At 39.2% G+C, this 27,186-nt stretch overlaps 1 protein-coding gene and 1 long non-coding RNA gene across 4 annotated transcripts in view; one reads left to right on the forward strand and one right to left on the reverse strand.

Moving 5' to 3' along the window:
• Positions 1-1,173, forward strand: part of LOC110982488 (growth factor receptor-bound protein 14-like) — a 185,968-nt gene extending 184,795 nt beyond the window's left edge. Inside the window, exons 15-16 of one of the 3 annotated variants that reach the window (XR_015428220.1) lie at positions 136-249; positions 645-1,173. The gene's annotated coding sequence lies outside the window, so the exon portion shown is untranslated. Of the gene's footprint in view, positions 1-135; positions 255-644 lie in introns of those variants that run through there. The other 2 variants (XR_015428223.1, XR_015428221.1) reach the window with 2 other exon arrangements.
• LOC147796320 (uncharacterized) lies at positions 200-6,775 on the reverse strand. Its single transcript, XR_015428225.1, has 2 exons — positions 1,168-6,775; positions 200-738 (listed from the first exon to the last, which is right to left on the reverse strand). It is a non-coding gene; the product is annotated as an uncharacterized LOC147796320 (long non-coding RNA).
• Positions 6,776-27,186: the final 20,411 nt, after the last annotated feature.

Consider the following 27,186-nt stretch of genomic DNA (forward strand, 5'->3'; position numbering starts at 1 on the left):
AAGTTTCATCCAGCTAGGACATATACTGGAGATGTAAGGCTTTAAATGATACACCTTTAATGTCACATGACTTATGTACTGATGACGTCATCATCCCATTAGTTCAATTTTCGTCTTTCACACATCCCCTTCCAGATATCTGCTAACTTCCAAAACGCTTGGCCATGTCCTGTTGGAGATAAAGAGCCTTAGAGAGTGCAAGCTGAATGTCACGTGACTTGTCTCCTGATGACGTCATCATCAGGCAAGGTCAATATAACTCTAAAGCACTCCCTTTTCAAGAAATCTGCAAGATTTGAACCCGATCAGACATATGCTTCAGGAGATATAGGGCATTGAAGTGTGCGACATTAATGTCACGTGACTTGTCTCCTGATAACGTCATCACATGAGGTCAAAACTCCTCTAAAGCACTCCCTTTTCAAGATATCTGCAAGATTTGAAGCCGATCAGACATGTACTTCAGGAGATATGGGGTCTTAAAGAGTGCACCTTGACCTGTCTCCTTATGATGTCTCCTTATGACGTCATCATCACATAAGGTCAATGTACCTCTAAAGCACTCCCTTTTCAAGATATCTGCAAGATATGTTCATGTGTATCTAGACATAACCCTTGAAAATCCCGATGTTGCTCTGCTACAGGAAACTTACGATCTTAGGAATGAAGATCTGTGTTGGAAAACATGGCCGTATGATGTCTGTTGCGCTCCTGGAACCACCCGGGGCTCTGGTGTGGCTACTCTCGTCAAGAAAAATAATAATTTTAACATAATAAAATCTTGTACAATCTGTGCTGGATATGTTCTTTTTCTCGAGCTTAGAATTTATTCAACCACCTATCATATTTACAATCTCCTGATTCCTCAGGATGACGTTGCTGCAATGAACTGTCTTATCTCCTTGGAAGAGCATTGTTCTTCACTCGACAATCGAGTTATCATTTTTGGCATGGATTTTAATTGTACACATGACCCGCTTCTGGATCGCTTCTCGCAAAGCATTGAAAGGAGACACAAAATTGCTTCTGCTATAGAAAATATCATCAATACTTTTTCTATGTGTGATGTTTGGCGTAGAAATAATCCCAATTCATCTAAATTTACTTGGTTCAGATACAGCACTGGCACTTTGAGAAGTACCTCCAAAGCTAGACTTCCCTATTCACCTTTTGCCCTCTGTTGACTCTTGTAACATTCAACCTTGTTCCTTGTCCGATCATAGTGCTGTTGTTCTTAAAATAACACTTCCTGATGTAAGCAAGAAGGGTAGCGCCTACTGTCACTTCAATAATTCTTTGCTTCAAGACGAGACCTACGAAGGAATTTTTAAACAATTCTGGAAAAAGTGGCAGGCTACAAGATGCCAATTTTCCTCCATCAGTGTATGGTGGGACATGGGGAAGAATCATATTAAATCTATCACTCAAATGTATGGAGCTAAAACTGCCCGTGAAAAACGGGACAAGATTCATTCTCTTCACAAATCCATTGATGATTTACAGTGCTGTCCTGATCTTACCCCAGAGACTCAAAAAACTCTTCAGGAACAGCGGGATGCCCTGAATGAACACTTTAAGCATGACGCTAAAGGGGCTATCATTAGATTTCGCTTTCAGCTCACAACAGAAATTGACACTTGTTCTACATTCTTTTTTAATCTAGAAAAATCCAACTCTACCGCTAAAACTATTTCTAAAATTCGTCTCTCATCTGGAAGGACTACTGATGATCCAAATGAAATAAAATGACACATTCGGAATTTCTACTAACAATTGTACAGTGAGGCCGAAACTGAACCCAGTACTATGGATCACTTGTTTAAAAATTTACCTACACTCAGTGTAAGTGACTCTGAAGATTGTAACAAACCAATAACAACAGATGAAATGGATATGGCGGTTAAGCAGTTAAATTTAAATAAGTCCCCTGGCCTGGATGGCCTTACTTCTGAATTTTATCAAATTTTTTTTAATTAAGGACGATCTCATGGCAGTGCTCAATGAATCTGTTGCCAGCGGCCACCTTCCCGTTTCTTGTCAAAGGGGAGTTATAACCCTTCTTCCCAAAACAGGCGACTTGCTTGAGATTTCAAACTGGCGTCCTGTCTCTTTACTCAATACGGACTACAAAATCTTTGCAAAAATTATTTCAAACTGACTCAAAAATGTTATCGATAGCGTTGTTCACCCTGATTAAAGTTATACTGTTCCGGGTCGTTCAATCTATGATAATATCGACTTAATCAAGGATATTCTTCTGTATGCTAATTCTCATTGTGTTCCTCTTGCTGTTTTAAATCTTGATCAAAATAAAGCGTTTGATCATGTGGATCATTACTATATGTGTGCTGTTATGAAGACCATGTGCTTTGGAGAAAGATTTATCTCCTATGTCAAACTGCTGTGTAATGTTACGTGCGGAGAATGCACGGCAGAAGAAAAATCAAAAGACGGGAATCAGGACACTAAAACATACGAGCAAAGGACAATAAAGGAACTAATTTGGAAAAACATTTAATTATTAACTTAAATCAGCAAAGCAGTAAATTAAAACAAAGTAGATCTAGTGGTTTGCTGCAACTTAAACTTCTCATGCGAGAACATCGTGAATTTGAACAGTCAAAAGCATAAAAGGAAATTATTTACATTAGCACAGCCATGCAGAATTAATTACACTGAAAATTAGCAAGCCGGCAAAAACATATTAATATGCGAAGAGGCAAATGATATTCGGCCGAGTGTGATTACCTTAAGGAGCCAACACAAGAACAGAAGAAAATTAGGCCCCGCCCAGTCAGTGCCATGGCTAAAAGAGCGCGGTCGTCGGGCCAAGCACCTCCGCACTCCGCGCCAGAACAGCCCAGTTCAGACAGGCAGGTCAGTGTCGATCCCCGAGATTCGGCTTCCACATGGAGCCCCGACACTCCAGGGTCCACGGTCCCTCAGCGGTGTCAGCCTTGGCCACGGTGCGGCAGTAATCAAGGCGTAGACGACAAGGAGGTGCTGACCCAACGCCGGCTATTTCGAAACGCACATGCTAAAAGCATATAGGCACTGACTGAGAGCGAAATCAATGACTACGGAGTCTTTTATAGGTTCTTGGAACGTGCGTAAATTCCACACGTACCTTTTCAGGGAGACACAAAAGGATTTGGATCAACTGGGATCGTAACAATAATGATGCTCAGAGTTTTATTAAGGTTTGTGGCTCCTTAACCGCACCTTTCCCTTTTAAAAAGGGAATTAGACAAGGATGTCCACTTTCAGGTTTGCTATATGCAATAGCTATAGAACCTCTCCTCCATGCTCTTCGATGTAATTTAAAACCTTTTGGCTTTATGATTCCTAATTCTGATTTCACTGTTGTTACCTCGGCCTATGCCGATGATGTTTCTATATTTCTTACCAGTGATAAAGCTTTTAATATTATTCAAGATATTTATCATTGTTATAGCCGTTGTTCTGCTGCTTGTTTGAATTTATTAAATCTCAAGGCCTCTGGGTCGGTTCGTGGATAAACAGAACGGACAACCCCTTAAATTTTAAGTGGAATAATACTGGTTTAAAATTCCTTGGAGTTCACATGGGAAACTCCTTCCATTTTTTTCAACAAAACTGGTAAACCTGTCGAGAAAAATTGCAAAACGTTCTTGCTCGTTGGAAAGGATTGTGTAAATTGCTGTCCTTCAGAGGCAGAGCCCTGGTAGCCAATCAGTTCATTCATTCATTCAATCATTCATTCATTTACGGTTTATTTCTTAATACCAAATAGAAAGTCAAAAGACTAAAAAATATTTGGTTTACCATATACACAATAAGAGGTTAAAATTGACATCAAAAAAATAAATTAATAACTGAATATTAAAAAATTGCAGAGTACGATATTTAAAGAACAAATACCACAGATTAGGCGAATTAACAATAATACATACTATAAAAAAATATGCAGTAAAAGACAGAGCCAACAAATAAACGATTACACCAACATACAAACCAACCAACATAAATACATGTATATGTACCAACCAACCAACCAACATACGAAACGACCAACATACCAACTGACAACCTAGACAAGCGATCAACAAAACCACCGACGAGCATACCAACCAACCAACATAAGCGACCGACATACCAACCCGACGACCAGAATGCTGACAAATCAACAATCAACAGACATGAACAGGGTCAAAAACACGAGACAACAGGGAGGATATGTACGGGGGAAAACAAAAAACAAACAAACACAAAAGACAAGGGACAAATCGAGACTACAAATCACCACAAAACAAAGATCCAAAGAAAAATATTGCAAAAAATGTAAAGAGCAAACGAATTAAGACTTAAGTAATTCATTGTTAAGTAATTGCACAAAATGGGGTATGGGGGACTGCCTGAATCTCTGGGTTCTAGCTCGGGGGAGATCAAGTAAGTTGGAATGCCTAAGATTACGACCCGACATGCACTGTCGTGTTGAGGGTAATAAGTGGCAATGTCTGGGAGAGGCGAGCAAGGATTTGGCAAAACGAGTTGTCAACTGAGTACGCCTGGTTGATAGACTATCAATACTAAACTTTTCTAGAAGACTATTATAGGGTAATACATCTGGATAAGTAATGATGCGAAGAGCCCGTTTTTGAATTCGCTCAATACTTTGAGCCTGGGCTACAGTAATTCCTGATGCCCACACAACTACTCCAAATTCAAGCGTTGGGAGAATATATGATTTATAGATTGAGAGTAGCTCTTTAGCTTTAACCCCATTTCTCCTAAGTTTACTCAAGATGTAGAGCCGTCGGGAGGCGTTATTTATTGCACGCTGCACCTGCTGGTCCCACTTTAAGTCATTTTGTATGACTATTCCAAGAAGTTTGACCGATGAAACAGCCTCTAGCTGCACATTGTTAATAGCAAAAATTGGGGGTTCAGGTGGGTTGCGAAAAAATGACATTTGCATGACTTTACATTTAGAAGGGTTGGGCTTTATATTCAAGGTGCTGTGGGATGGTCTCGCTAAAGACTTCAAAGGCATGAATGTCTTCACGAATATAAATGGCAACACCCCCACCAACACGATTTACACGATCACGATGGAACTGCCGGAATGATGGAAGCTGACATGTAGAGGCAGGATTCGTAGAAGAAAACCAAGTTTCCGTGACCGCAATAAAATGGATGTTACTGTGCTGGGAGATGAGCGTAGCTTCAAAGTCGTCAAACTTGTTGCACAGAGACCGTGCATTAAACAACATGAGGGAGGGTAGACACGGTTTGAGTGAAAACAATCGCGTGTTGATTAACACTGATCCATCAACCCGACGAGACTTGACAGACGAATCCTTTGGTCTCGTCTTTTGCACAATCGGTATTTGTCGATCGAGAGTGGAAGTTAGAGTTACATGCCGTTGATTTGCCAACTTCACATAGTTGCCCGATCTTTTGCCCCTAAACCGCAGGATGCCATTTGCTTTCAAAGTCTGGAGTTGATGCTGGTAGATAAGACAAGCTGGCACACTCCGAAGGGCAAAAAGTTGATGGCGAGAATACTTAATGCAACTCTCGTTTAAGTGATTCGAGTTTGATACATGAGTTTCAACATTGTAGGGACCAGGATTTACGGAGACATCCATAAATAGGCCTATAGTGATGTCAAGTGGCGGATCAAAGCCAGGAATCAAAAAACACATATGTCCATGCTTGGCCCATTTAGTGATGGGGATCCTAGTTGGATAAAAACCAGACGGAGATAGGCTTGATCGCCTCCCGGTCAAGCCTGCAGGCTTACTTACAGTTACAGTTACAGCCCATGCAGACATGAGCAGCAAAATCACGATCAGCGTCAATGTAGAGTTCCGATACAGAGCAGCCATCGTTGAAACACGTACGTAAGTGTACTACAATGTACAATCATGTACACTGTACACCGTATGTACCATGCAGTTCACTTAATTTGAGTTCAGAAATCCTGACGAAAATTTAGCAGAACGTCAGAAACATCTCAGCAGAAACACAGAAATTCAGACAGCAAAGACATCAAAAGTCGGATTTGGTGCCGATAAGAGGGCTCCATATACTCGATTCTGAAGGATGTGAATATTATCCAGACCTAACAGTCGTGGTTTCATCTGAAAGATCACATGGTCCCTTTTCGATTCATACAACTCTGATGTTCACACTTCCTTTAGTTTCGGATATATCCGCAAAAGAGGGCGCGAGTTTGTGTGCAACTGCTTGATTTTTTCATTAATCCGATATTAATCCGAACACAAGTTCTATACCCGCGGAAAGAAGGCTCCATATACTTGATTCTGAAGGATGTGAAAATTATCCAGATCTAACAATTGTGGTGTCATCTGAAAGGGCACTTGGTGCTTTTTCGATTCATGCATTTTTGACCTTCACGTTTTCTTTACTTTGGGGAATATCCGCTAAAGAAAGCACGAATTTGCGTACAACTGCTTAATTTTTTTTGCGTAAATCTTACTTTCTCTCCTGTTTTCTGAGCTAGTTGTCTCATTGGGAATGCTATGCGTATGTCAGCGAGAAAAATCCAAAAATCAAAAAAAATTTCAAATGAGCCAATGCTGCTGTCCTCTAAGAGAGAACGTGTTTTGCTATCCACTGTACAAGTTTCCAGACCATTTTTAGACGGGTTATGAAATTATCATGGAAAGGATGCATCCATTTGATTGATACCGTTTGCTGTTTTCCTAGCAAGTTGTGTCAGTGGGAAAGCTATGTGTATCTCAAAGAGAAAAAAACAAAAATCCAAAAATTTTCCAAATGACCCAATGCTGCTGTCATCTGCAAGAAAAGGTGATTCTCTATCAACTGTACAGGCATGGATACCACATTTTGACGGGTTATGGAATTATTCTGGAAATAAAGCGGAAGTGTGAGTTCTGTTGCCTGAGCGAGCAAGTTGTGTCATTGTCGCTAGGTGTATCTCACCGAGAAAAATCGAAAATTCCAAAAAAATTCCAAAGGAGCCAACGCTGCTGTACTCTAGAAGAGAATGTGTTTCTCTATCCACTGTTCACGTTTCGAGACCATATTTTCACGGGTTATGGAATTATCTTGGAAATTATGCATCTCTTGGAATGATACGTTTGCTGTTTTCCTATCCTAGTTGTGTAATTTGGAATGCTATTCGTATGTCAGCGAGAAAAATCCAAAAATCAAAACAATTTCAAAATGAGCCAATGCTGCTGTCCTCTAAGAGAGAACTTGTTTTACTATCCACTGTACGAGTTTCCAGACCATTTTTAGACGGGTTATGGAATTATCTTGGAGATGATGCATCTCTTGGAGTGATACGTTTGCTGTTTTCTGAGCTAGTTGTGAAATGGAAACACTATGTCAATCTCAACGAGAAAAATCCAAAAATCCAAAAATTTTCCAAATGAGACCATGCTGCTGTCATCTGCAAGAAAAGGTGTTTCTCTATCTACTGAACAAGTTTTAAGACAATCTTTTGACGGGTTATGGATTTATCTTGGAAATTATGCATCCCTTGGAGTGATACGTTTGCTGTTTTCTGAGCAGCTTGTGTCATTGGGAATGCTATGCGTATGGTCAGCGTGAAAAATCCAAAAATAAAAAAAACATTCCCAAATGAGCCAATGCTGCTGTCCTCTTAGAGAGAGGGCGTTTTGCTATCCACTGTACAAGTTTGGAGACCATATTTTCTTGGGTTATCGAATTATCGTAGAAATGAAGCAGGAGTGTAAGTTCTACGCTAGCTGTGGCCAGCGCTAGCAAGTCGAGTCATTTGGACCGCAAAGTGTATCTCAAAGAGAAAAATCAAAAGATTTTCCCAAACGAGACAATGCTGCTGTCATCTGCAAGAGTATTTGTATCTCTATCTACTGTACAAGTTTGGAGACCATATTTTGACGGGTTATGGAATTGTTCTGGAAATAAAGCAGAAATGTGGGTTCTGTTGCAGGAGCGAGCAAGTTGTGTCATTGCCACCGCAAAGTGTATCTCACCCAGAAAAATCCAGGTTTTGTCATTGGGAATTCCAATGCGTATGTCAACGAGAAAAATCCAAAAATTCAAAATTTTTCCAAATAAGCCAATGCTGCTGTCATCTGCAAGAGCATGTGTTTCTCTATATACTGTACAAGTTTGGAGACCATATTTTGACGGGTTATGGAATTTTTCTGGAAATAAAGCAGAAGTGTGAGTTCTGTTGGAGGAGCGAGCAAGTTGTGTCATTGGCACCGCAAAGTGTATCTCACCGAGAAAAATCCAAAAATTTTCCAAATCAGCCAATGCTGCTGTTCTCTGTAAGAGATTGTGTTTCTCTACCCACTGTACAGGTTGGTCAATGGTCATTTTTTCACGGGTTATCGATTTATCGTCCAAATGAAGGAGAGGAAGTTCTACGCTAGCTGGTTTCCGAGCAAGTTTTGTCACTGGGACAGCTGTATCTCACTGAGAAAACTCCAAAAATTCAAAAATTTTCCAAATGCGCCAATGCTGCCTCTATCTGCAAGAAAAGGTGTTTCTCAATCTACTGAACAAGTTTTAAGACAATATTTTGACGGGTTATAGAATTATCTTGGAAATGTTGCATCTCTTGGAGTGATACATTAGCTGTTTTCTGAGCTAATTGTGTCATTGGGAATGCTATGCGCATTTCAGCAAGAAATATCCAAAAACTAAACAATTTCCAAATGAGCCAATGCTGCTAAGAGAGAACGTGTTTTGCTTTCCACTGTACAAGTTTCCATACCATTTTTTTGACGGGTTATAATATCATGGAAAGGATGAATCAATTTGCCTGATCCCGTTTGCTGTTTTCCAAGCAAGTTGTGTAATGGAAATGCTATGTCAATCTCACAAAGAGAAATCAAAAAATTTTCCAAATAAGCCAATGCTGCTGTCATCTCCAAGAAAACGTGTTTCTCTATCTACTGTACAAGTTTGGAGACCATGTTTTCACGGGTTATGGAATTATTCTGGAAATGATGCATCTCTTGGAGTGATACATTTGCTGTTTTCTGACCTAGTTGTGTCATTTGGAATGCTATTCGTATGTCAGCCAGAAAAATCCAAAAATCAAAAACATTTCCAAAACCAGCCAAAGCTGCTGTCATCTGCGAGAAAAGGTGTTTCTCTATCTACTGAACAAGTTTTCAGACAATATTTTGACGGGTTATGGAATTATCTTGGAAATGATGCATCTCTTGAAGTGATATGTTTGCTGTTTTCTGAGCAAGTTGGAAATGCTATGCGTATGTCCGCCAAAAAATCCAAAAATCAAAAAAATTTCCAAATGAGCCAATGCTGCTGTCATTTGCAAGAGCATGTGTTTGTCTATCTACTGTACAAGTTTGGAGACCATATTTTGACGGGTTATGGAATTATCTTGGAAATGATGCATCTCTTGGATTGATACGTTTGCTGGTTTCTGAGCAGGTTGTGTCATTGGGAATGCTATGCGCATGTCAGCGTGAAAAATCCAAAAATCAAAAAAATTCCCAAATGAGCCAATGCTGCTGTCATTTGCAAGAGCATGTGTTTGTCTATCTACTGGATAAGTTTGGAGACCATATTTTTGACGGGTTATGGAATTATCTTGGAAATGATTCATCTCTTGGAGTGTTATGTTTGCTGTTTTCTGAGCAAGTTTGGGAATGCTATGCGTATGTCAGCCAGAAAATTCCAAAAATCAAAAAAATTTCCAAATCAGCCAATGCTGCTATCATCTGCAAGAAAAAGTGTCTGTCTTTCTACTGTACAAGTTTGGAAACCATATTTTGACGGGTTATGGAATTATTCTGGAAATAAAGCAGAAGTGGGAGTTCTGTTGCAGGAGCGAGCAAGTTGTGTCATTGGCACCGCAAAAGGTATCTCACTTAGAAAAATCTAAAAATTCAAAATTTTTCCAAATGCGCCAATGCTGCTTGCATCTGCAAGAATAGGTTTTTCTCTATCTACTGAACAAGTTTGAAGACAATATTTTGACGGGTTATGGATATATCTTGGAAATGATGCATCTCTTGGAGTGATACGTTTCCTGGTTTCTGAGCAGGTTGTGTCATTGGGAATGCTATGCGTATGTCAGCGTGAAAAATCAAAAAATCAAAAAAATTCCCAAATGAGCCAATGCTGTTGTCATTTGCAAGAGCATGTGTTTGTCTATCTGCTGTACAAGTTTGGAGACCATATTTTTACAGGTTATGGAATTATTCTGGAAATAAAGCAGAAGTGGGAGTTCTGATGCAGGAGCGAGCAAGTTGTGTCATTCGCACCGCAAAATGTATCTCACTGAAAAAAATCCAAAAATTCAAAATTTTTCCAAATGAGCCAATGCTGCTGTTCTCTACAAGAGATTGTGTTTCTCTACCCACTGTACAGGTTTGGAGACCATTTTTTCACGGGTTATCCAATTATCGTCCAAATGAAGGAGTGGAAGTTCTACGCTAGCTGGTTTCCGAGCAAGTTGTGTCACTGGGACAGCTAGGTGTATCTCACTGAGAAAAATCCAAAAATTCAAAAATTTTCCAAATGAGCCAATACTGCTGTCCTCTAAGAGAGAAGGTGTTTCTCTATCCACTGTACAAGTTTCAAGGCCATTTTTCGACGGGTTATGAAATTATCATGCAAAGGAACCATCCATTTGATTGATACCGTTTGCTGTTTTTCTAGCAAGTTGTGTCATGGAAACGCTAGGTCAATCTCAACGAGAAAAATCCAAAAACTTTCCAAATAAGCCAATGCTGCTGTCATCTGCAAGAAAAGGTGTTTTTCTATCTACTGAACAAGTTTGAAGACAATTTTTTCACGGGTTATGGAATTTTCTTGGAAATGATGCATCTCTTGGAGTGATACGTTTGCTGTTTTCTGAGCAGGTTGTGTCATTGGGAATGCTATGCGTATGTCAGCGTGCAAAATCCAAAAATTCAAAAATTTTCCAAATATGCCAATGCTGCCTCTATCTGCAAGAAAAGATGTTTCTCAATCTACTGTACAAGTTTGGAGACCATATTTTGACGGTTTATGGAATTATCTTGGAAATGATGCATCTCTTGGAGTGATATGTTTGCTGTTTTCTGAGCAAGTTGGGAATGCTATGCGTAAGTCCGCCAGAAAAATCCAAAAAGCAAAAAAAATTCCAAATGAGCCAATGCTGCTGTCATCTGCAAGAAAAGGTTTTTCTCTATCTACTGAACAACTTTTCAGACAATATTTTGACGGGTTATGGAATTATCTTGGAGATGATGCATCTCTTCGAGTGATACGTTTGCTGGTTTCTGACCAGGTTGTGTCATTGGGAATGCCTATACGTATGTCAGTGTGAAAAATCCAAAAATACAAAAAAATTCCCAAATGAGCCAATGCTGCTGCCCTCTTAGAGAGAAGGTGTTTTGTTATCCACTGTACAAGTTTGGAGACCATGTTTTCTTGGGTTATCGAATTATCGTCGAAATGATGCAGGAGTGTAAGTTCTACGCTAGCTGTGGCCTGCGATAGCAAGTCGAGTCATTTGGACCGCAAAGTGTATCTCAAAGAGAAAAATCCAAAACTTTCCCAAACCAGCCAAAGCTGCTGTCATCAGCAAGAAAAGGTGTTTCTCTATCTACTGAACAAGTTTTCAGACAATATTTTGACGGGTTATGGAATTATCTTGGAAATGATGCATCTCTTGGAGTGATATGTTTGCTGTTTTCTGAGCAAGTTGGGAATGCTTTGCGTATGTCCGCCAAAAAATCCAAAAATCAAAAAATTTTCCAAATGAGCCAATGCTGCTGTCATCTGCAAGAAAAGGTGTTTTTCTATCTACTGAACAAGTTTGAAGACAATATTTTGACGGGTTATGGAATTATCTTGGAAATGATGCATCTCTTGGATTGATACGTTTGCTGGTTTCTGAGCAGGTTGTGTCATTGGGAATGCTATGCGCATGTCAGCGTGAAAAATCCAAAAATCAAAAAAATTCCCAAATGAGCCAATGCTGCTGTCATTTGCAAGAGCATGTGTTTGTCTATCTACTGGATAAGTTTGGAGACCATATTTTTGACGGGTTATGGAATTATCTTGGAAATGATTCATCTCTTGGAGTGTTATGTTTGCTGTTTTCTGAGCAAGTTTGGGAATGCTATGCGTATGTCAGCCAGAAAAATCCAAAAATCAAAATAATTTCCAAATCAGCCAATGCTGCTATCATCTGCAAGAAAAAGTGTCTGTCTTTCTACTGTACAAGTTTGGAAACCATATTTTGACGGGTTATGGAATTATTCTGGAAATAAAGCAGAAGTGTGAGTTCTGTTGCAGGAGCGAGCAAGTTGTGTCATTGGCACCGCAAAAGGTATCTCACTTAGAAAAATCCAAAAATCCAACATTCTTCCAAATGCGCCAATGCTGCTTGCATCTGCAAGAATAGGTTTTTCTCTATCTACTGAACAAGTTTGAAGACAATATTTTGACGGGTTATGGATATATCTTGGAAATGATGCATCTCTTGGAGTGATACGTTTCCTGGTTTCTGAGCAGGTTGTGTCATTGGGAATGCTATGCGTATGTCAGCGTGAAAAATCAAAAAATCAAAAAAATTCCCAAATGAGCCAATGCTGTTGTCATTTGCAAGAGCATGTGTTTGTCTATCTGCTGTACAAGTTTGGAGACCATATTTTTACAGGTTATGGAATTATTCTGGAAATAAAGCAGAAATGGGAGTTCTGATGCAGGAGCGAGCAAGTTGTGTCATTCGCACCGCAAAATGTATCTCACTGAAAAAAATCCAAAAATTCAAAATTTTTCCAAATGAGCCAATGCTGCTGTTCTCTACAAGAGATTGTGTTTCTCTACCCACTGTACAGGTTTGGAGACCATTTTTTCAAGGGTTATCGAATTATCGTCCAAATGAAGGAGTGGAAGTTCTACGCTAGCTGGTTTCCGAGCAAGTTGTGTCACTGGGACAGCTAGGTGTATCTCACTGAGAAAAATCCAAAAATTCAAAAATTTTCCAAATGAGCCAATACTGCTGTCCTCTAAGAGAGAAGGTGTTTCTCTATCCACTGTACAAGTTTCAAGGCCATTTTTCGACGGGTTATGAAATTATCATGGAAAGGAACCATCCATTTGATTGATACCGTTTGCTGTTTTTCTAGCAAGTTGTGTCATGGAAACGCTAGTCAATCTCAACGAGAAAAATCCAAAAACTTTCCAAATGCGCCAATGCTGCTGTCATCTGCAAAAAAAGGTGTTTCCCTATCTACTGAACAAGTTTTAAGACAATTTTTTCACAGGGCTATGGAATTATCTTGGAGATGATGCATCTCTTGGAGTGATGCGCTTGCTGGTTTCTGAGCAGGTTGTGTCATTGGCACCGCAAAGTATATTTCACCGAGAAAAATCCAAAAATTTTCAAAATCAGCCAATGCTGCTGTTCTCTACAAGAGATTGTGTTTCTCTACCCACTGTACAGGTTTGGAGACCATTTTTTCACGGGTTATCCAATTATCGTCCAAATGAAGAAGTGGAAGTTCTACGCTAGCTGGTTTCCGAGCAAGTTGTGTCACTGGGACAGCTAGGTGTATCTCACTGAGAAAAATCCAAAAATTCAAAAATTTTCCAAATGAGCCAATGCTGCTGTCATCTGCAAGAATAGGTGTTTCTCTATCTACTGAACAAATTTTAAGACAATATTTTCACGGGTTATGGAATTATCTTGGAAATGATGCATCTCTTGGAGTGATACGTTTGCTGGTTTCTGAGCAGGTTGTGTCATTGGGAATGCTATGCGTATGTCAGCGTGAAAAATCCAAAAATCAAAAAAATTCCCAAATGAGCCAATGCTGTTGTCATTTGCAAGAGCAAGTGTTTGTCTATCTGCTGTACAAGTTTGGAGAGCATATTTGTACAGGTTATGGAATTATTCTGGAAATAAAGCAGAAGTGTGAGTTCTGTTGCAGGAGCGAGCAAGTTGTGTCATTGGCACCGCAAAAGGTATCTCACTTAGAAAAATCGAAAAATTCAAAATTTTTCCAAATCAGCCAATGCTGCTGTTCTCTACAAGAAATTGTGTTTCTCTACCCACTGTACAGGTTTGGAGACCATTTTTTCACGGGTTATCCAATTATTGTCCAAATGAAGGAGTGGAAGTTCAACGCTAGCTGGTTTCCGAGCAAGTTGTGTCACTGGGACAGCTAGGTGTATCTCACTGAGAAAAATCCAAAAATTCAAAAATTTTCCAAATGAGCCAATGCTGCTGTCTTCTAACAGAGAAGGTGTTTCTCTATCCACTGTACAAGTTTCAAGGCCATTTTTTGACGGGTTATGAAATTATCATGGAAAGGATCCATCCATTTGATTGATACTGTTTGCTGTTTTTCTAGCAAGTTGTGTCATGGAAACGCTAGTCAATCTCAACGAGAAAAATCCAAACACTTTCCAAATGAGCCAATGCTGCTGTCATCTGCAAGAATAGGTTTTTCTCTATCTACTGAACAAGTTTGAAGACAATATTTTGACGGGTTATGGAATTATCTTTTAGGTGTATCTCACTGAGAAAAATCCAAAAATTCAAAAATTTTCCAAATGAGCCAATACTGCTGTCCTCTAAGAGAGAAGGTGTTTCTCTATCCACTGTACAAGTTTCAAGGCCATTTTTCGACGGGTTATGAAATTATCATGGAAAGGAACCATCCATTTAATTTATACCGTTTGCTGTTTTTCTAGCAAGTTGTGTCATGGAAACGCTAGTCAATCTCTACGAGAAAAATCCAAAAACTTTCCAAATGCGCCAATGCTGCTGTCATCTGCAAAAAAAGGTGTTTCCCTATCTACTGAACAAGTTTTAAGACAATTTTTTCACGGGCTATGGAATTATCTTGGAGATGATGCATCTGTTGGAGTGATACGTTTGCTGGTTTCTGAGCAGGTTGTGTCATTGGCACCGCAAAGTGTATCTCACCGAGAAAAATCCAAAAATTTTCCAAATCAGCCAATGCTGCTGTTCTCTACAAGAGATTGTGTTTCTCTACCCACTGTACAGGTTTGGAGACCATTTTTTCACAAGTTATCGAATTATCGTCCAAATGAAGGAGTGGAAGTTCTACGCTAGCTGGTTTCCGAGCAAGTTGTGTCACTGGGACAGCTAGGTGTATCTCACTGAGAAAAATCCAAAATTCAAAAATTTTCCAAATGAGCTAATGCTGCTGTCATCTGCAAGAAAATGTGTTTCTCTATCTACTGAACAAATTTTCAGACAATATTTTCACGGGTTATGGAATTATCTTGGAAATGATGCATCTCTTGGAGTGATACGTTTCCTGGTTTCTGAGCTATGGGAATGCTATGCGTATGTCTGCGTGAAAAATCCAAAAATCAAAAAAATTCCCAAATGAGCCAATGCTGTTGTCATTTGCAAGAGCATGTGTTTGTCTATCTGCTGTACAAGTTTGGAGACCATATTTGTACAGGTTATGGAATTATTCTGGAAATAAAGCAGAAGTGGGAGTTCTGATGCAGGAGCGAGCAAGTTGTGTCATTGGCACCGCAAAATGTATCTCACTGAGAAAAATCCAAAAATTCAAAAATTTTCGAAATAAACCAATGCTGCTGTTCTCTACAAGAGATTGTGTTTCTCTACCCACTGTACAGGTTTGGAGACCATTTTTTCACGGGTTATCGAATTATCGTCCAAATGAAGGAGTGGAAGTTCTACGCTAGCTGGTTTCCGAGCAAGTTGTGTCACTGGGACAGCTAGGTGTATCTCACTGAGAAAAATCCAAAAATTGAAACATTTTCCCAATGAGCCAATGCTGCTGTCATCTGCAAGAATAGGTGTTTCTCTACCTACTGAACAAGTTTTAAGGCCATTTTTTGATGGGTTATGAAATTATCATGCAAAGGACCCATCCATTTGATTGATACCGTTTGCTGTTTTTCTAGCAAGTTGTGTCATGGAAACGCTAGGTCAATCTCAACGAGAAAAAATCCAAAAACTTTCCAAATAAGCCAAGCTGCTGCATCTGCAAGAAAAGGTGTTTTTTCTATCTACTGAACAAGTTTGAAGACAATTTTTTCACGGGTTATGGAATTATCTTGGAAATGATGCATCTCTTGGAGTGATACGTTTGCTGTTTTCTGAGCAGGTTGTGTCATTTGGAATGCTATGCGTATGTCAGCGTGCAAAATCCAAAAATTCAAAAATTTTCCAAATATTCCAATGCTGCCTCTATCTGCAAGAAAAGATGTTTCTCAATCTACTGTACAAGTTTGGAGACCATATTTTGACGGTTTATGGAATTATCTTGGAAATGATGCATCTGTTGGAGTGATATGTTTGCTGTTTTCTGAGCAAGTTGGGAATGCTATGCGTAAGTCCGCCAGAAAAATCCAAAAATAAAAAAAAATTCCAAATGAGCCAATGCTGCTGTCATTTGCAAGAGCATGTGTTTGTCTATTTACTGTACAGGTTTGGAGGCCATATCTTGACGGGTTATGGAATTATTCTGGAAAAAAAGCAGAAGTGTGAGTTCTGTTGCACGAGCGAGAAAGTAGTGTCATTGGCACTGCAAAAGGTATCTCACTGAGAAAAATCCAAAAATTCAACAATTTCCAAATGAGCCAATGCTGCTGTCATCTGCAAGAAAAGGTGTTTCTCAATCTACTGTACAAGTTTGGAGACCATATTTTGACGGGTTATGGAATTATCTTGGAAATGATGCATCTCTTGGAGTGATTATATTTGCTGTTTTCTGAACAAGTTGGGAATGCTATGCGTAAGTCCGCCAAAAAATCCAAAAATCAAAAAAAAATTCCAAATGATCCAATTCTGCTGTCATTTGCAAGAGCATGTGTTTGTCTAACTACTTTACAGGTTTGGAGGCCATATCTTGACGGGTTATGGAATTATCTTGGAAATGATTCATCTCTTGGAGTGTTATGTTTGCTGTTTTCTGAGCAAGTTTGGGAATGCTATGCGTATGTCAGCCAGAAAAATCCACAAATCAAAAAAATTTCCAAATCAGCCAATGCTGCTATCATCTGCAAGAAAAAGTGTCTGTCTTTCTACTGTACAAGTTTGGAAACCATATTTTGACGGGTTATGGAATCATTCTGGAAATAAAGCAGAAGTGTGAGTTCTGTTGCAGGAGCGAGCAAGTTGTGTCATTGGCACCGCAAAAGGTATCTCACTTAGAAAAATCCAAAAATTCAACATTTTTCCAAATGAACCAATGCTGCTGTCATCTGCAAGAAATTGTGTATTCTCTACCCACTGTACAGGTTTGGAGACCATTTTTTCACGGGTTATCCAATTCATCGTCCAAATGAAGGAGTGGAAGTTCTACGCTAGCTGGTTTCCGAGCAAGTTGTGTCACTGGGACAGCTAGGTGTATCTCACTGAGAAAAATCCAAAAATTCAAAAATTTTCCAATGAGCCAATACTGCTGTCCTCTAAGAGAGAAGGTGTTTCTCTATCCCCTGTACAAGTTTCAAGGCCATTTTTTGACGGGTTATGAAATTATCATGGAAAGGAACCATCCATTTGATTGATACCGTTTGCTGTTTTTCTAGCAAGTTGTGTCATGGAAACGCTAGTCAATCTCAACGAGGAAAAATCCAAAAACTTTCCAAATGAGCCAATGCTGCTGTCATCAGCAAGAATAGCTGTTTCTCTATCTACTGAACAAGTTTGAAGACAATATTTTGACGGGTATGGAATATCTTGGAGATGATGCATCTCTTGGAGTGATACGTTTGCTGGTTTCTGAGCAGGTTGTGTCATTGGCACCGCAAAGTGTATCTCACCGACGAGAAAAATTCAAAAATTTTCCAAATGAGCCAATACTGCTGTTCTCTACAAGAGATTGTGTTTCTCTACCCACTGTACAGGTTTGGAGACCAGTTTTTCACGGGTTATCCAATTATCGTCCAAATGAAGGAGTGGAAGTTCTACGCTAGCTGGTTTCCGAGCAAGTTGTGTCACTGGGACAGCTAGGTGTATCTCACTGAGAAAAATCCAAAAATTCAAAAATTTTCCAAATGAGCCAATGCTGCTGTCATCTGCAAGAAAATGTGTTTCTCTATCTACTGAACAAATTTTAAGACAATATTTTCACGGGTTATGGAATTATCTTGGAAATGATGCATCTCTTGGAGTGATACGTTTGCTGTTTTCTGAGCAGGTTGTGTCATTGGGAATGCTATGCCTATGTCAGCAAGAAAAATCAAAAAACCAAAAAAATTTCCAAATGAGCCAATGCTGCTGTCTTCTAACAGAGAAGGTGTTTCTCTATCCACTGTACAAGTTTCAAGGCCATTTTTCGACGGGTTATGAAATTATCATGGAAAGGAACCATCCATTTGATTGATACCGTTTGCTGTTTTTCTAGGAAGTTGTGTCATGGAAACGCTAGTCAATCTCAACGAGAAAAATCCAAAAACTTTCCAAATGCGCCAATGCTGCTGTCATCTGCAAAAAAAGGTGTTTCCCTATCTACTGAACAAGTTTTAAGACAATTTTTTCACAGGGCTATGGAATTATCTTGGAGATGATGCATCTCTTGGAGTGATGCGCTTGCTGGTTTCTGAGCAGGTTGTGTCATTGGCACCGCAAAGTATATTTCACCGAGAAAAATCCAAAAATTTTCAAAATCAGCCAATGCTGCTGTTCTCTACAAGAGATTGTGTTTCTCTACCCACTGTACAGGTTTGGAGACCATTTTTTCACGGGTTATCCAATTATCGTCCAAATGAAGGAGTGGAAGTTCTACGCTAGCTGGTTTCCGAGCAAGTTGTGTCACTGGGACAGCTAGGTGTATCTCACTGAGAAAAATCCAAAAATTCAAAAATTTTCCAAATGAGCCAATGCTGCTGTCATCTGCAAGAATAGGTGTTTCTCTATCTACTGAACAAGTTTGAAGACAATATTTTCACGGGTTATGGAATTATCTTGGAAATGATGCATCTCTTGGAGTGATACGTTTGCTGGTTTCTGAGCAGGTTGTGTCATTGGGAATGCTATGCGTATGTCAGCGTGAAAAATCAAAAAATCAAAAAAATTCCCAAATGAGCCAATGCTGTTGTCATTTGCAAGAGCAAGTGTTTGTCTATCTGCTGTACAAGTTTGGAGACCATATTTGTACAGGTTATGGAATTATTCTGGAAATAAAGCAGAAGTGTGAGTTCTGTTGCAGGAGCGAGCAAGTTGTGTCATTGGCACCGCAAAAGGTATCTCACTTAGAAAAATCGAAAAATTCAAAATTTTTCCAAATGAGCCAATGCTGCTGTTCTCTACAAGAAATTGTGTTTCTCTACCCACTGTACAGGTTTGGAGACCATTTTTTCACGGGTTATCCAATTATTGTCCAAATGAAGGAGTGGAAGTTCAACGCTAGCTGGTTTCCGAGCAAGTTGTGTCACTGGGACAGCTAGGTGTATCTCACTGAGAAAAATCCAAAAATTCAAAAATTTTCCAAATGAGCCAATGCTGCTGTCTTCTAACAGAGAAGGTGTTTCTCTATCCACTGTACAAGTTTCAAGGCCATTTTTTCACGGGTTATGAAATTATCATGGAAAGGAACCATCCATTTGATTGATACCGTTTGCTGTTTTTCTAGCAAGTTGTGTCATGGAAACGCTAGTCAATCTCAACGAGAAAAATCCAAAAACTTTCCAAATGAGCCAATGCTGCTGTCATCTGCAAGAATAGGTGTTTCTCTATCTACTGAACAAGTTTGAAGACAATATTTTGAAGGGTTATGGAATTATCTTTTACGTGTATCTCACTGAGAAAAATCCAAAAATTCAAAAATTTTCCAAATGAGCCAATACTGCTGTCCTCTAAGAGAGAAGGTGTTTCTCTATCCACTGTACAAGTTTCAAGGCCATTTTTCGACGGGTTATGAAATTATCATGGAAAGGAACCATCCATTTAATTTATACCGTTTGCTGTTTTTCTAGCAAGTTGTGTCATGGAAACGCTAGTCAATCTCAACGAGAAAAATCCAAAAACTTTCCAAATGAGCCAATGCTGCTGTCATCTGGAAAAAAAGGTGTTTCCCTATCTACTGAACAAGTTTTAAGACAATTTTTTCACGGGCTATGGAATTATCTTGGAGATGATGCATCTGTTGGAGTGATACGTTTGCTGGTTTCTGAGCAGGTTGTGTCATTGGCACCGCAAAGTGTATCTCACCGAGAAAAATCCAAAAATTTTCCAAATCAGCCAATGCTGCTGTTCTCTACAAGAGATTGTGTTTCTCTACCCACTGTACAGGTTTGGAGACCATTTTTTCACAAGTTATCGAATTATCGTCCAAATGAAGGAGTGGAAGTTCTACGCTAGCTGGTTCGAGCAAGTTGTGTCACTGGACAGCTAGGTGTATCTCACTGAGAAAAATCCAAAATTCAAAAATTTTCCAAATGAGCTAATGCTGCTGTCATCTGCAAGAAAATGTGTTTCTCTATCTACTGAACAAATTTTCAGACAATATTTTCACGGGTTATGGAATTATCTTGGAAATGATGCATCTCTTGGAGTGATACGTTTCCTGGTTTCTGAGCTATGGGAATGCTATGCGTATGTCAGCGTGAAAAACCAAAAAATCAAAAAAATTCCCAAATGAGCCAATGCTGTTGTCATTTGCAACAGCATGTGTTTGTCTATCTGCTGTACAAGTTTGGAGACCATTATTTGACAGGTTATGGAATTATTCTGGAAATAAAGCAGAAGTGGGAGTTCTGTTGCAGGAGCGAGCAAGTTGTGTCATTGGCACCGCAAAATGTATTTCACTGAGAAAAATCCAAAAATTCAAAAATTTTCCAAATGAGCCAATGCTGCTGTTCTCTACAAGAGATTGTGTTTCTCTACCCACTGTACAGGTTTGGAGACCATTTTTTCACGGGTTATCGAATTATCGTCCAAATGAAGGAGTGGAAGTTCTACGCTAGCTGGTTTCCGAGCAAGTTGTGTCACTGGGACAGCTAGGTGTATCTCACTGAGAAAAATCCAAAAATTCAAAAATTTTCCAAATGAGCCAATGCTGCTGTCCTCTAAGAGAGAAGGTGTTTCTCTATCCACTGTACAAGTTTCAAGGCCATTTTTTGACGGGTTATGAAATTATCATGCAAAGGAACCATCCATTTGATTGATACCGTTTGCTGTTTTTCTAGCAAGTTGTGTCATGGAAACGCTAGGTCAATCTCAACGAGAAAAATCCAAAAACTTTCCAAATAAGCCAATGCTGCTGTCATCTGCAAGAAAAGGTGTTTTTCTATCTACTGAACAAGTTTGAAGACAATTTTTTCACGGGTTATGGAATTATCTTGGAAATGATGCATCTCTTGGAGTGATACGTTTGCTGTTTTCTGAGCAGGTTGTGTCATTTGGAATGCTATGCGTATGTCAGCGTGCAAAATCCAAAAATTCAAAAATTTTCCAAATATTCCAATGCTGCCTCTATCTGCAAGAAAAGATGTTTCTCAATCTACTGTACAAGTTTGGAGACCATATTTTGACGGTTTATGGAATTATCTTGGAAATGATGCATCTGTTGGAGTGATATGTTTGCTGTTTTCTGAGCAAGTTGGGAATGCTATGCGTAAGTCCGCCAGAAAAATCCAAAAATAAAAAAAAATTCCAAATGAGCCAATGCTGCTGTCATTTGCAAGAGCATGTGTTTGTCTATTTACTGTACAGGTTTGGAGGCCATATCTTGACGGGTTATGGAATTATTCTGGAAAAAAAGCAGAAGTGTGAGTTCTGTTGCACGAGCGAGTAAGTCGAGTCATTTGGACTGCAAAGTGTATCTCACTGAGAAAAATCCAAAAATTCAAAAATTTTCCCAAATGAGCCAATACTGCTGTCATCTGCAAGAAAAGGTGTTTCTCTATCTACTGTACAAGTTTGGAGACCATATTTTGACGGGTTATGGAATTATCTTGGAAATGATGCATCTCTTGGAGTGATTATATTTGCTGTTTTCTGAACAAGTTGGGAATGCTATGCGTAAGTCCGCCAAAAAATCCAAAAATCAAAAAAAATTCCAAATGATCCAATGCTGCTGTCATTTGCAAGAGCATGTGTTTGTCTAACTACTTTACAGGTTTGGAGGCCATATCTTGACGGGTTATGGAATTATCTTGGAAATGATTCATCTCTTGGAGTGTTATGTTTTCTGTTTTCTGAGCAAGTTTGGGAATGCTATGCGTATGTCAGCCAGAAAAATCCAAAAATCAAAAAAATTTCCAAATCAGCCAATGCTGCTATCATCTGCAAGAAAAAGTGTCTGTCTTTCTACTGTACAAGTTTGGAAACCATATTTTGACGGGTTATGGAATCATTCTGGAAATAAAGCAGAAGTGTGAGTTCTGTTGCAGGAGCGAGCAAGTTGTGTCATTGGCACCGCAAAAGGTATCTCACTTAGAAAAATCTAAAAATTCAAAATTTTTCCAAATGAGCCAATGCTGCTGTCATCTGCAAGAAATTGTGTTTCTCTACCCACTGTACAGGTTTGGAGACCATTTTTTCACGGGTTATCCAATTATCGTCCAAATGAAGGAGTGGAAGTTCTACGCTAGCTGGTTTCCGAGCAAGTTGTGTCACTGGGACAGCTAGGTGTATCTCACTGAGAAAAATCCAAAAATTCAAAAATTTTCCAAATGAGCCAATACTGCTGTCCTCTAAGAGAGAAGGTGTTTCTCTATCCACTGTACAAGTTTCAAGGCCATTTTTTGACGGGTTATGAAATTATCATGGAAAGGAACCATCCATTTGATTGATACCGTTTGCTGTTTTTCTAGCAAGTTGTGTCATGGAAACGCTAGTCAATCTCAACGAGAAAAATCCAAAAACTTTCCAAATGAGCCAATGCTGCTGTCATCAGCAAGAATAGCTGTTTCTCTATCTACTGAACAAGTTTGAAGACAATATTTTGACGGGTTATGGAATTATCTTGGAGATGATGCATCTCTTGGAGTGATACGTTTGCTGGTTTCTGAGCAGGTTGTGTCATTGGCACCGCAAAGTGTATCTCACCGAGAAAAATCCAAAAATTTTCCAAATCAGCCAATACTGCTGTTCTCTACAAGAGATTGTGTTTCTCTACCCACTGTACAGGTTTGGAGACCAGTTTTTCACGGGTTATCCAATTATCGTCCAAATGAAGGAGTGGAAGTTCTACGCTAGCTGGTTTCCGAGCAAGTTGTGTCACTGGGACAGCTAGGTGTATCTCACTGAGAAAAATCCAAAAATTCAAAAATTTTCCAAATGAGCCAATGCTGCTGTCATCTGCAAGAAAATGTGTTTCTCTATCTACTGAACAAATTTTAAGACAATATTTTCACGGGTTATGGAATTATCTTGGAAATGATGCATCTCTTGGAGTGATACGTTTGCTGTTTTCTGAGCAGGTTGTGTCATTGGGAATGCTATGCCTATGTCAGCAAGAAAAATCAAAAAACCAAAAAAATTTCCAAATGAGCCAATGCTGCTGTCTTCTAACAGAGAAGGTGTTTCTCTATCCACTGTACAAGTTTCAAGGCCATGTTTCGACGGGTTATGAAATTATCATGGAAAGGAACCATCCATTTGATTGATACCGTTTGCTGTTTTTCTAGCAAGTTGTGTCATGGAAACGCTAGTCAATCTCAACGAGAAAAATCCAAAAACTTTCCAAATGAGCCAATGCTGCTGTCATCTGCAAGAATAGGTGTTTCTCTATCTACTGAACAAGTTTGAAGACAATATTTTGACGGGTTATGGAAGTATCTTGGAAATGATGCATCTCTTGGAGTGATACGTTTGCTGTTTTCTGAGCAGGTTGTGTCATTGGGAATGCTATGCGTATGTCAGCGTGAAAAATCCAAAAATCAAAAAAATTCCCAAATGAGCCAATGCTGTTGTCATTTGCAAGAGCATGTGTTTGTCTATCTGCTGTACAAGTTTGGAGAGCATATTTTGACGGGTTATGGAATTATCTTGGAAATGATTCATCTCTTGGAGTGTTATGTTTTCTGTTTTCTGAGCAAGTTTGGGAATGCTATGCGTATGTCAGCCAGAAAAATCCAAAAATCAAAAAAAATTCCAAATCAGCCAATGCTGCTATCATCTGCAAGAAAAAGTGTCTGTCTTTCTACTGTACAAGTCTGGAAACCATATTTTGACGGGTTATGGAATCATTCTGGAAATAAAGCAGAAGTGTGAGTTCTGTTGCAGGAGCGAGCAAGTTGTGTCATTGGCACCGCAAAAGGTATCTCACTGAGAAAAATCCAAAAATTCAAAAATTTTCCCAATGAGCCAATACTGCTGTCATCTGCAAGAAAAGGTGTTTCTCTATCTACTGTACAAGTTTGGAGACCATATTTTGACGGGTTATGGAATTATCTTGGAAATGATGCATCTCTTGGATTGATACGTTTGCTGGTTTCTGAGCAGGTTGTGTCATTGGGAATGCTGTGCGTATGTCAGCAAGCAAAATCCAAAAATCAAAAAAATTTCCAAATAAGCCAATGCTGCTGTCATTTGCAAGAGCATGTGTTTGTCTATCTACTGTACAGATTTGGAGACCATATTTTGACGGGTTATGGAATTATTCTGGAAATAAAGCAGAAGTGGGAGTTCTGTTGCTGGAGCGAGCAGGTTGTGTCATTCGCACTGCAAAAGGTATCTCACTGAGAAAAATCCAAAAAATCAAAATTTTTCCAAATGAGCCAATGCTGCTGTCATCTGCAAGAAAAGGTGTTTCCCTATCTACTGAACAAGTTTTAAGACAATTTTTTCACGGGTTATGGAAGTATCTTGGAAATGATGCATCTCTTTGAGTGATACGTTTGCTGTTTTCTGAGCAGGTTGTGTCATTGGGAATGCTATGCGTATGTCAGCGTGAAAAATCCAAAAATCAAAAAAATTCCCAAATGAGCCAATGCTGTTGTCATTTGCAAGAGCATGTGTTTGTCTATCTGCTGTACAAGTTTGGAGACCATATTTGTACAGGTTATGGAATTATTCTGGAAATAAAGCAGAAGTGGGAGTTCTGTTGCAGGAGCGAGCAAGTTGTGTCATTGGCACCGCAAAATGTGTTTCACTGAGAAAAATCCAAAATTTCAAAAATTTTCCAAATGAGCCAATACTGCTGTTCTCTACAAGAGATTGTGTTTCTCTACCCACTGTACAGGTTTGGAGACCAGTTTTTCACGGGTTATCCAATTATCGTCCAAATGAAGGAGTGGAAGTTCTACGCTAGCTGGTTTCCGAGCAAGTTGTGTCACTGGGACAGCTAGGTGTATCTCACTGAGAAAAATCCAAAAATTCAAAAATTTTCCAAATGAGCCAATACTGCTGTCCTCTAAGAGAGAAGATGTTTCTCTATCCAAAGTACAAGTTTCAAGGCCATGTTTCGACGGGTTATGAAATTATCATGGAAAGGAACCATCCATTTGATTGATACCGTTTGCTGTTTTTCTAGCAAGTTGTGTCATGGAAACGCTAGTCAATCTCAACGAGAAAAATCCAAAAACTTTCCAAATGAGCCAATGCTGCTGTCTTCTAACAGAGAAGGTGTTTCTCTATCCACTGTACAAGTTTCAAGGCCATGTTTCGACGGGTTATGAAATTATCATGGAAAGGAACCATCCATTTGATTGATACCGTTTGCTGTTTTTCTAGCAAGTTGTGTCATGGAAACGCTAGTCAATCTCAACGAGAAAAATCCAAAAACTTTCCAAATGAGCCAATGCTGCTGTCATCTGCAAGAATAGGTGTTTCTCTATCTACTGAACAAGTTTGAAGACAATATTTTGACGGGTTATGGAATTATCTTGGAGATGATGCATCTCTTGGAGTGATACGTTTGCTGGTTTCTGAGCAGGTTGTGTCATTGGGAATGCTATGGGTATGTCAGCGTGAAAAATCCAAAAATCAAAAAAATTCCCAAATGAGCCAATGCTGTTGTCATTTGCAAGAGCATGTGTTTGTCTATCTGCTGTACAAGTTTGGAGACCATATTTGTACAGGTTATGGAATTATTCTGGAAATAAAGCAGAAGTGGGAGTTCTGATGCAGGAGCGAGCAAGTTGTGTCATTGGCACTGCAAAATGTATCTCACCGAGAAAAATCCAAAAATTTTCCAAATGAGCCAATGCTGCTGTTCTCTACAAGAGATTGTGTTTCTCTACCCACTGTACAGGTTTGGAGACCATTTTTTCACGGGTTATCCAATTATCGTCCAAATGAAGGAGTGGAAGTTCTACGCTAGCTGGTTTCCGAGCAAGTTGTGTCACTGGGACAGCTAGGTGTATCTCACTGAGAAAAATCCAAAAATTTTCCAAATGAGCCAATGCTGCTGTCATCTGCAAGAAAATGTGTTTCTCTATCTACTGAACAAATTTTAAGACAATATTTTCATGGGTTATGGAATTATCTTGGAAATGATGCATCTCTTTGAGTGATACGTTTGCTGGTTTCTGAGCAGGTTGTGTCATTGGGAATGCTATGCGTATGTCAGCGTGAAAAATCCAAAAATCAAAAAAATTCCCAAATGAGCCAATGCTGTTGTCATTTGCAAGAGCATGTGTTTGTCTATCTGCTGTACAAGTTTGGAGAGCATATTTTGACGGGTTATGGAATTATCTTGGAAATGATTCATCTCTTGGAGTGTTATGTTTTCTGTTTTCTGAGCAAGTTTGGGAATGCTATGCGTATGTCAGCCAGAAAAATCCAAAAATCAAAAAAATTTCCAAATCAGCCAATGCTGCTATCATCTGCAAGAAAAAGTGTCTGTCTTTCTACTGTACAAGTCTGGAAACCATATTTTGACGGGTTATGGAATCATTCTGGAAAAAAAGCAGAAGTGTGAGTTCTGTTGCAGGAGCGAGCAAGTTGTGTCATTGGCACCGCAAAAGGTATCTCACTTAGAAAAATCTAAAAATTCAAAATTTTTCCAAATCAGCCAATGCTGCTGTCATCTGCAAGAAATTGTGTTTCTCTACCCACTGTACAGGTTTGGAGACCATTTTTTCACGGGTTATCCAATTATCGTCCAAATGAAGGAGTGGAAGTTCTACGCTAGCTGGTTTCCGAGCAAGTTGTGTCACTGGGACAGCTAGGTGTATCTCACTGAGAAAAATCCAAAAATTCAAAAATTTTCCAAATGAGCCAATACTGCTGTCCTCTAAGAGAGAAGGTGTTTCTCTATCCACTGTACAAGTTTCAAGGCCATTTTTTGA

This window comes from Acanthaster planci, linkage group LG17 (genome assembly GCF_054643075.1).
Source record: "Acanthaster planci isolate LZ-2023a linkage group LG17, COTS_SCS, whole genome shotgun sequence".
NCBI lineage: Eukaryota > Metazoa > Echinodermata > Asteroidea > Valvatida > Acanthasteridae > Acanthaster > Acanthaster planci.